The 10,236-nt window shown below is 37.1% G+C and overlaps 1 pseudogene; it reads left to right on the forward strand.

Annotated features, from left to right (window-relative positions):
* The first annotated feature begins 6,045 nt into the window (after positions 1-6,045).
* LOC149138868 (isoamylase 2, chloroplastic pseudogene) lies at positions 6,046-7,437 on the forward strand (annotated as a pseudogene).
* Positions 7,438-10,236: the final 2,799 nt, after the last annotated feature.

A 10,236-nucleotide genomic window follows, 5' to 3' on the forward strand; every position in this document is an offset into this window, starting at 1 on the left:
TCAATCTTGCGCACTATCCCAACTTAGTTAGCATGTTGCATGATAAACAAGATAGACTAGGATATTTTGGGACTGATGTCATATTCTCATGAGTGAAATCCATTTGCAGATGTTATTATCTTGACATGGTAGGATGATGTTAAAGGAGGATGTCAAGGAGATGATACGAGAAGACACTTTTGAAGTCAGGACATAAAGATATCATTAAACAAAGAGATAAACGGACACTAGATCATGCAGAAGAATGAAGATGAAGATCACATGGAAGACTCTACATGATAACCAACCTCTAGGATGATGAAGATGAAGTGCAATCAAGACCTATCATATAGATGTTAAGATAAAAATAAGGAGAAAAGCTTGGCATTGATACACTAGAATGAAGTTCCATGTCACCTTCACCAAGTCATGGCTTCTCAAAGTGTCACCATAAAAGTCATTTGTTGTCAATGTATTTTGCCACAAATTTGTGGAAATGTAATATTGTATTTTCGAAAAATGAGAAAATGTAAATGTGTGGAAGCCCAAAGGTCACACATAGAATGTGAAGAGTCATGTAGAAGCTCAAAGATCTCATAAGAATTCAAAAATTCACATGGGAGATCAAGAGTCACAAGGGAAGTGGAGAGTCACTTCATTTGTTATATATACACCCTCATAGCTCAAGCAAAGGAATTTTCACCTTGGCTTCTCAAGCTAGGCATAAGAGAGAATATTAGTCTTTTGAGAAGCAAGTAGTGGCTTAACGTTCCACTATTGGAATTAGTGTTGTATCATTGTGATGGTGTATCTTGGGACTTTCACTTTATAATTCGAAGCTCTTGGAGCCAACACACTTTCATGCATATGTCATGAATTATTGTAAGATTATTCTTTCATTGTTTGTGGTGTATGTTTATGTTTCTACATACTAATGAAAATGAACTATTTCGTTGGCTTTAGTATGCATCTTTAAACTATGCGTCTATTGTTTTCATGATCGTTATTTCTTTGTGAACTATTTCACAATATAACTAATGATTATTTCAGGTACATGTGTGTGTCTTTATTAGGACAATACTATTACTTTTCTTTTAAATAATCACTTTCTCTTCCCTTCCATGAAAGAACCATTATACACTTTGCAATTGAATACATCATAAGGCTAACTTGCTTATTTATATCGAAAGTATATGCGCTTTCTCTTGTGTTGATTATTGCAGCCAAGGAAAATCATTAAGGATATAATAGTCGGGCCTATTCCCCATATGAGGCTCCTACTCCAAATGGTGTGAGGTATAACTAGGACTTCATATCGGAGAGACCCCTTGATTGTTGGTGGCATATAGCGCTATCAACACCCATGTAAGGGCCCATTTTATATACTTGGATAATGATAAGATTTTGAGAGAAAGATAAAGTTAACTGGTTCAACCTGTGAATGTATCTTTTTGTTGTCCTTTTTGTCCCATTTTATATTCTCCTTTCATCCCTCTTTATGCCTTGGCATTCAACATGATTATGCCACTTTTATTTATAATGAGGTTATTGAGGTGATAATTACTAACTTAGGTTGGCCATGATTTGTTTTGTAGAAATTTATATGGCATGGAAGATGTTTAGTTTGGGGAAAGGAAGTACTACTATAGTCTATGGGATGGTAAAAGTGAATCTTACAATAATTTAGTAGTACTATTTCATTCATTTTCCAATAGATGTAGCCTTTTAGTTTTGCAAATAAGAAGAACTAGACCAATTTTTGGACAACTAAGGCTATATCAATTTTAGCCTTCACCCTTTCAAAAGCTTCAACAATCGTGTTGCAATGACTGCGGTTATTCCATAGGTGTTGTTACCCCTCAAGTGTTGTTACTTTGCAGGTGCTGCTACATGATGACTACCATTATGTATTTATCAACAACCTTCATCATACATCAATGCTCTATTTCTAAATCATATTTCCTTCATCAACATTCCTAGAAACATAAAAAAATTGAGGTAAAACCTGAGGTAAAAATCATCTTGAAACTTTTTTATTTGTTAAAAATTTAGGGGATAATGATAAGAGACTACTTTAAGCTTGGAATTTCATTCTTCTTCTTTCAAATCCATTTCAACCTTCATCTTCTACTAGCTCACTGGTCTACATCACTCAACAAGCAAGATTCAATTCACTTCCGATGTGATTTTTGAACAAACTAAGATGAATCTTGGAAATACGCAACACGTTTTTTTTAGAACATACCCAATTAGATGGATTATGAGCGTTCTCCAAAAGGTTCATGGATTGGAAGCTGCATGCGGTTCTTTTAGGCACATCTTTTTTATTGTGATCGTTAATAGACTACGACCCAAACAGAGCAAGTAGTTATCAACAAAAACAACTCCAACTTATTCTAAGATGGAATTTATGTTAAATCAATATTTTTTAATCATATCTTCAACCAAGAATACATAAAAGACAATATTTTGTGAATTCATCCATGATTGACAGCCCAGATTTGGGGGAATTAGTTCTAAGTTACCCCCTGATCTTTTCTTGTAAAAATGTATGGGAAAAGAGTAGGTTGAGTTCGTGTTAGTCTAGGAGGGGTTGGCACAATAATTCTTGTAATAGCGCATCTTGTAACATCATTTCCAAGCTAATGTAATCTCTGCGAGTTGCTGGATTATTTATGATTTTCTAGTTTTTGAGCTATGAATCACCAACCCCCGTTAGGGAGGAAGGGCCCTCCTCTTTAGCAGGGGTTGTGATGCAGGTGTATAGGCTGAGCACAAGATATCAAGACTTTGGACATGATCTTACCAATGTGATGGGGTGGTCACATGGTAATGTTGGGAAGAATTTTAAATGTTAATAAATTTTGAATATTTAATTTAGGAGTAGGTTTTGATTTTACTCATCCTGGGAAATTATTTTCTGATGTAAAAACAGTTTTCAGTTTCCCTTATTTTGTGGAGAAGGGGAAACGATTCACATTTTTGTGACTCTTGGTTGTCATGGTCAGTTTCATTTAGGAAACAATAAGAAAAGAGCGTTTGGGAAGTTCCTGAGTAGAGGATAAGAAGAGGGGAAGAGAGGAGAGAGAGAATAAGAGAGGAAATTGTTGTTTCCCTATGTAACTACAATTTTGAAGTTTTACAGATGCCTGTACTTTACAATCTGTGTGAACCGAAAGGTATTTCTATGTGAATGACGTAATGAACAATAATTGGGCTATAAGTTGTGTGATTGTTAAATGAATTGAAACCTTGTGGTTACGCTGAATAAATTTTTGCTTTGAACTATTATTAATTCATAATTTATTCCTATGCATTTGGTCATTTTGAGACCCTATAATTTGTTGAATTGATTTACATTAAGAGTTGGTACATTCTGGTTTCAACTGCTATGTGATTTATTCATGCATATTTGGATTTATTTTTTAATGGTTCCAAAACCCCATGGAGGAATGTCCACTGTGTTCTAGCATAGATAATGCATGGTATTTACAATGAACTGGGCACTATTACCCTAAAACAAAGCACCCTGTTTTGAATGTTGTGAAATACTTTTAGATAGGTTTTTTGGCTGTTAAATTCGAGCTAGCGTGGAAACTTATGTGAAGGAAGACAAAGAAAATCACATGTTATGTTATTATGTTGAGGAGTTAGTCAGGGGCCATAAAGAGTTTGTTTGGAAAAGAGTCAAGTCGTTTCATCTTCCCTGAAACCACAATACAAAATTTTAACGGGCGCTACAAAATCATTTCATAGCGACATAACAGTAAATTGGAGAACATGTGCTATCAAATAATTTCGTAGTAAATTCACAAATAATTTGGAGGACTACGTCTCGGTTTGAAATTCCCTTTTGGCCTGCTTTGTATTGCCCAATTTAGAGGACAAAATTGTTATTAAGATTTCCAAGTGTAAAAGAAAACCCCCCTTTGACAAGAAAGATAAATGTATGGGTAATTTATATCATTTGGCATTGAATATATTAAAGGGACGAATCCATTTTTATATGGATTGAGTAGATTGGTGATATTGGCACTAGTGTGAATTTGCGTTCCATCAAGTGGTATTATATCCTGGAAAACTCTTTGGCTGACAAATCTTAGAGGATCAATGGAAAGATTTTAAAGAAGATGAGTCTGAACCAAAACAAGTATGGCATGATTATAATCTTGAAGCAGAGGATATGAACACGAATATGATTTTACTATGAAGTTGGTTTGATGAAAAGATTGCAGTGGAGTTTTCTGAAACAGATCAAAACAAAGTAGAGGTGAAGTTCATAATTGTAGCAATACAGACTGGGAATCCTGTGAGGTAAATTGTTTTAATTTATAAGTCCAATTATAGTTGAATTAATGATTATAGAATGAAAATTTGAAAGAACTGAAGCAAGTAAAATTTAGGGTTTGCAGCAGAAGAAAAGAGGGAGAAAAATCAAAATCAGAAATCTAATTGAGGTAAATTTGGTTTTTTTTTTTTTCAATTTCTAGTGAATTTGAAATTGACAATTGCATGGTTGAATTTATGAAGTTTGAAAGAAATAATGAAAGTTTATGAAAGGAAATCTACTTTGGGAGGAAGTAGATCATATTAATTTTGAAAATAGATCTGAAAACAAAACGTTATGAGTTGAAGGACATTAGAAGACTGTAACATTGAAGGTAGAGCCATCAAAGAAGACTACAACAACAACAATGTATGTTCAACAAAGATTTGGACAATGAGGTTGAAGCAAACATCAGTAGAAAGAAGTGGCATTAGTTAGACAACCAATTTTGCTATAAAATAGAAGAGGGAGTGAGTAGGCTCTCAGAAGCAAGGAGGATGGTGACAAAACCCAATAAAAAGATGGATTGCTGAAGAAAGAGAAAGGATAACAAAAAAATATATCTTAAGAAAGGTTGAGCAGGTGAAATCGCACCAACCTAAAAATCTTGACGCTGAGGAGAAGGTGTGATCTAGAGGAAGGATAAAATGTTATACTGTAGAGAACCAGAAGAAGGATGACTTCCAATAAGTAGCAATTGGGTAGAAGTTGTCAGAGCACAACACCATAATGAGTGTGGGTAGAATTTCCAAGAGAAGGTTCCAGAGAAGGAATCAAAAATACCAAAAGGCTAGCTCGGGAGGAAGATTAGTGAGGTATTGGTAGTAGGTACAAAGTTTACTACAAGGTAAAGGCTTGGTTGTAGTTTACATGTGAAAAATGAGAGTTCACATGATAAGGAGAAGAAGGAAAAGATGGATATTGGTAGTGATATGATGGATTCAGAGAAAAGTTACACTCAAAGAAGGAAGGAGGTCGAGATAATTGGAAAAACCGAAATGAGTGATGAGGAAAGAGAAAAGGAGATAAATGAGATAAATGAAGAGCTCAAAAAAATAAAGAAGCATCTACAAGAGAAAACTGTAACAACCCTGGTTAAAAATATATGTAAAAATATATAAGGCCACGGTGATGGGACACATATTCCAAGCTGAATGGTGGGAAAACATCCTAGTGGGTGTTCATTTCAGTTTATTATGGCTAAGGAAATTGTCAAAGGCTTTGGAAAGGAATGAGACATTTATTGGAATTTTATTTATGAAAATGATGGAAATTAGGAGAAAATGGAGGTGAAAAGTCGTAGGTTTCATAGGAAAATGAAGGAAAATAATGGAAAATGAAGAAAATAGAGGCCTAATTGATAAAAAGGCTTTTGAAGATGAGTGGGAAAGTTTGTTCAGTTCATTTTTAGAGCTCTCTCATTATTCTCTCTCTCTCTCACTCTTGGACACAAAATTTTCTTGGAGCACTCTTGGAGGGTGTGGGATACTTATAATTTTGGAGAAAGAAGGTGTTAGACTCCGTCTCATGTCAGAGACTGATTCTTCTTCAAAACCCTGTTTTGAAGAAGAAATCATTAATATGTTGTTCTAGATTATGTAATTTGTTCTTCAGCTATCCAAAAGGCAGCAGTGACTTCAAGCTTATATCCCTGCACAAACAAAAGAAAGCAAAGCATACATCAGACTCTAATGTTGATGAATGTGGTCAAGTTTTATCTTCATATGGTTTCAACTATCATGGCACAGAGGTTCTCTACAGTGGCACTCATGGATTGCTATGGACCATTGGGAGATGGCATTTCAGCGAGCAGTTCCCTTAGGCAAATGGTTAAAGCATGTCATAAAATTGGCATCGAGGTAATACTGGAGGTCGTTTACACACAGACTGCTGAAAAGGGTGATGCAGAACCTGAAACATTGTCATTCCGTGGAATTGATAACTCATCATATTACGTACTCGGTGAAAACAATGAGGTTGCTGTTGCTGAAACTGACAATCTATTCAACTGCAACCACCCAGTAGCACAAAATATGATCTTAGACAGTCTGCGCCATTGGGTAAATGAGTACCATATTGATGGTTTTTGCTTTTGCAATTCTTCATCTCTAATGAGAGGGCCACATGAGGAAATCTTAAGTCGACCCCCATTGATAGAGGCCATTGCCTTTGATCCTGTTCTTTCTAGGGTTAAAATTATTGCAGATCCATGCTTGCCAATTATGGCATCGTGCAAGGAAATCCAATTTCCACATTGGAAGAAGTGGGCAGAGCTAAATATCAGGTTCCATGATGATATTAGAAGATTTCTAAGAGGCGACAAAGGTCAATTAAGCAACTTTTCAACCAGGCTTTGTGGCAGTGGAGATCTTTTTACTGATGGCCGAGGTCCTAGTTTTTCCTTCAACTTTATTACCCATAACGTTGGATTATCTCTGGTCGACCTAGTAAGCTTCAGTTCTGCAACATATTCAACAGAATTAAGTTGGAACTGTGGTGAAGAAGGTGACACGAACAATCATCTGGCTCTGGAAACACGATTGAAACAGATTCGAAATTTCCTTTTCGTTCTATTCATATCACTTGGAGTGCCTGTGCTAAACATGGGAGATGAATATGGACAGACAAAGGGAGGATCAATGCATTTAAATGACAGGAAACCCTTTAATTGGGATGCTCTGAAAACTGAATTTGCTGTTCACACTATTCAGTTTATTGGATTTCTTAGTTCCTTCCGCACCCGTCGAAAAGATTTGCTTCAACGTAAAACTTTTGCGAAGATTGAAAATCTGAACTGGCATGGACCTAATCCAGATCAACTCTAGGTGATTTGTACATTGCTTTCAACTCTCAGCAAGCGTCAGTCAGTGCTACCCTGCCTCAACTTCCTGATGGAATGTTATGGCACCGTTTGGTTGATACAAGTCTTCCATTTCCAGAAACTTTCTCAATGGAAGGGACAGCTACTGATATGTTGGGAATAAGCTTTTTCACTTACCAAATGCAGCCCCATAGCTGTGTTCTGTTTGAAGCTCGTTCAACTAAAGAATGAAATTGATCTGTGGATTCTGTTGTCAAAGGATGAAGACAATCAATAGACAGTTTGGTTTTTGTACGGAACTGTAAATAATATGGATTACATGTCTTGCGCAGCCTTCTATGTCTTTGTCATGGAATATTGCTTGAGTCTCAGGATAAATTTCATTCGGGCAGCATTACCTCTACTCTAGCAGACAGGTTGAGTGGTTTGTCATCACAATTGCCTAAAAACAAAAACAAAACTAAGACATCATTGCGGGCTTTTTCTAAATCTGTTGAAGTTTGTTGCAAGTTGCAGTTCTGCGATCCATGGGGACCGCTATGCATTTATGGAATATATGGTTGCAGGCGAAGTTAGCATAGGTTTCAAAACAGTCTCTAGTGGTGGGTTCTGGAAATTCTCGGTCAATTGCGTTTCATTATTTGAGGCCTAGAAAAGGATTTTTGTTCGATGTTTTTGTTATCCTCCCTTTGCCTCAGATGGTTCATCTATTGCATATCTTAACCGTGTTCCTAAAAATGAATATTATCCAGGCCACTATTTTATTTCGACAGCATCTTTCGATGACATTGATGCAAGCATGTATGATGGGTTGATGGTTCCTGGAGGAAGGGCATCCGAGTACCTAGCTCTAAATGAATCTGTTCTTAAATTGGTCAAGCGGTCTTCTGATTCAAACAAGCCCATTGCTTCTATCTGTCGTGGGCAATTGATTCTTGCTGGTGCAGGTATATTGAAAGAGAAAACATGTACTGCGTATCCAGCTGTAAAGCTTGATACATTGCTTTCTGGCGGTGAATGGTCAGAGCCGGAACCTATAAATACGCCATTTTACTTAAGTTGGGAGGGGAGATTTCTCCAAATATTCTGTGATAACATATATCAGATATCCACTTTGTGTGTATGGCATGAACTGCAGAAATTCTCATGCTAAAGCTGGAAATCATTAGAAGCTTCTGAAGACTACAAGCTTTTCTAGTATACCCAATTGCCTCATTTTAAGGAGTTATCTTCTTCTCCCGGGATGTCGACTGCATGCAAATCTTTGCATTTTTAAACGGGAACGTGCCTTCAACAGAAACACTTGTCATGACATTTTGAGGGAGAATAAAAGTCAAAAGCCAAATAATTATCCCAGCACAGAAATCGAATTACTTAGTCTATTTTGGGTCCTCACACTGAAGCGGTTAGGCAAGCAAAGGCGATTATGCGGATGAATAGTGGCAATTATGAATGGCTGGATATGTATGCGCTGATCTTCAGGAACCGATTTCCTATTTCAAGACCTCAGTTAGTGATTTAAAGGTAGCTGCGCTCCAGCTGTTATTCCATGTGTCGGCCATCGTAGGATTTTTAGGGAGATGCTGTTTTATTTTAGAATAGATGAACGCTCCTTTCTAATTTTTTGTAATTGCAGTTCAAACAGCGCCCTGATGGTGGGGTCGATCTGTTGTTTTTGTTTTAGGATAGTTTATAAAAATAATCATTTGTAATTAAAAAGTGAGAGTTAGAGGGAAGTTTTTTCTGAGTGCTGAGTGCTGGAACAGAGCTTTCAATGTACAGTTTTCTGCAGGGATTTTTAATGAAAATTTCACAGCTCTAACTTCTGAGATTCATGTGGTATGTTAATTTAGCATAAGTTTTCCCTTTGTCTCACATGTAAACTGTTATGTTTCATTTCATTTCGCGATCATTTCTAGCTGAAAAAATGAAGTGTTAAAGTGAGAATTCATGCCTGCCATACTCCACTTTTAAGTTTGTTCAATTCAATGTTTTCTTCTATTTAAGGAGGATTCAAAGTATTATTTGCCCTCCTTAGCTCCTCACTAGTCTTGCCATCCCATTTAAAAAATCTAGATTTGATGCTAAATTCCTTGCCTACCTTGCCTCAGTCGTCAACCTGTGTTGTTCATTATATTTCTCTGTTTGAAGCTGTGATTTTGCCCAAGCAGCCCAGAAAAACCCCGTTATTTAATTAAAACCCCCAAATCAATCATTCTAATCAGTTTACTAGCCTAATATCAGTGTTACTTTTGTGGGTCATCTCGCCATTGAATATTTTACTGAGATAGACCGGAGAGAGCCTTCTCATACCCCGTAGGGCTAGCTACGAGGTGAAATGGTTTGATGTTGCCTTGAAGGTTTACCTTCCTCAGCCTAGGGTGAAATCTCAAGCGCTAACAGAAGGCAAGGGAAGAGTAGGAAAGCATAAGAGGACATCGATATCAACAACTATAACGGGTTTTTCTTGCAGGTATCGAGTTGCATGTATGTTTTCTCACTAGTTTTGGAATGCATGACACATGCATGTGGTTTCTTGGTTATGATCTGTCATTAACATGGAGGATTGCCAGGACTGATAGTGGATTTGTCTAACCTTTCCATTTCCTGGATAGCCATGGTGTTGTGGGTTCATTTCTTTGTGTTTCTGGTTGGTTCTCATGTTTCCTTTAGCTTGGGTTGAGTTATTAGTTCTGGGAGCCTTGGTTGGACAAACGCTCTGGAAGCCCTGTAACGACTTGTGTTGAGTTATTAGTCCTGGACCCTTGGTTGGAAAAACGCTTTGGAGCCCTTGGTGGGTTGAGTTACTATTCCTGGAGCCTTGGTTGGACAAATGATCTAGAGCCCGACAACAGTTGTGAGTTGAGTTACTAGTCCTGGAGCCTTGCTTGGGCAAACGCTCTGGAGCCCGGAAGCAACCATGGGTTCAGTTACTAGTCCTCGAAGCCGAGTTGGAACAAATGCTTTGGAGCCTTGGAAGGCTTGGGTAGAGACCAATCTGGTGATGGTTTTGTGATGTTCGATCATGAGGTGGAATAACTATTTGATGGGTTAAGGTGGATGGCCTCTAGAAGCCCTAGACGATTTTGGATTGATGTGTTTTATGAGA

The sequence above is a fragment of the Pinus tabuliformis genome, chromosome X (assembly GCF_031772625.1).
Source record: "Pinus tabuliformis cultivar Carrire ecotype Pingquan chromosome X, CPIR1, whole genome shotgun sequence".
NCBI classification, from domain to species: Eukaryota; Viridiplantae; Streptophyta; class Pinopsida; order Pinales; family Pinaceae; genus Pinus; species Pinus tabuliformis.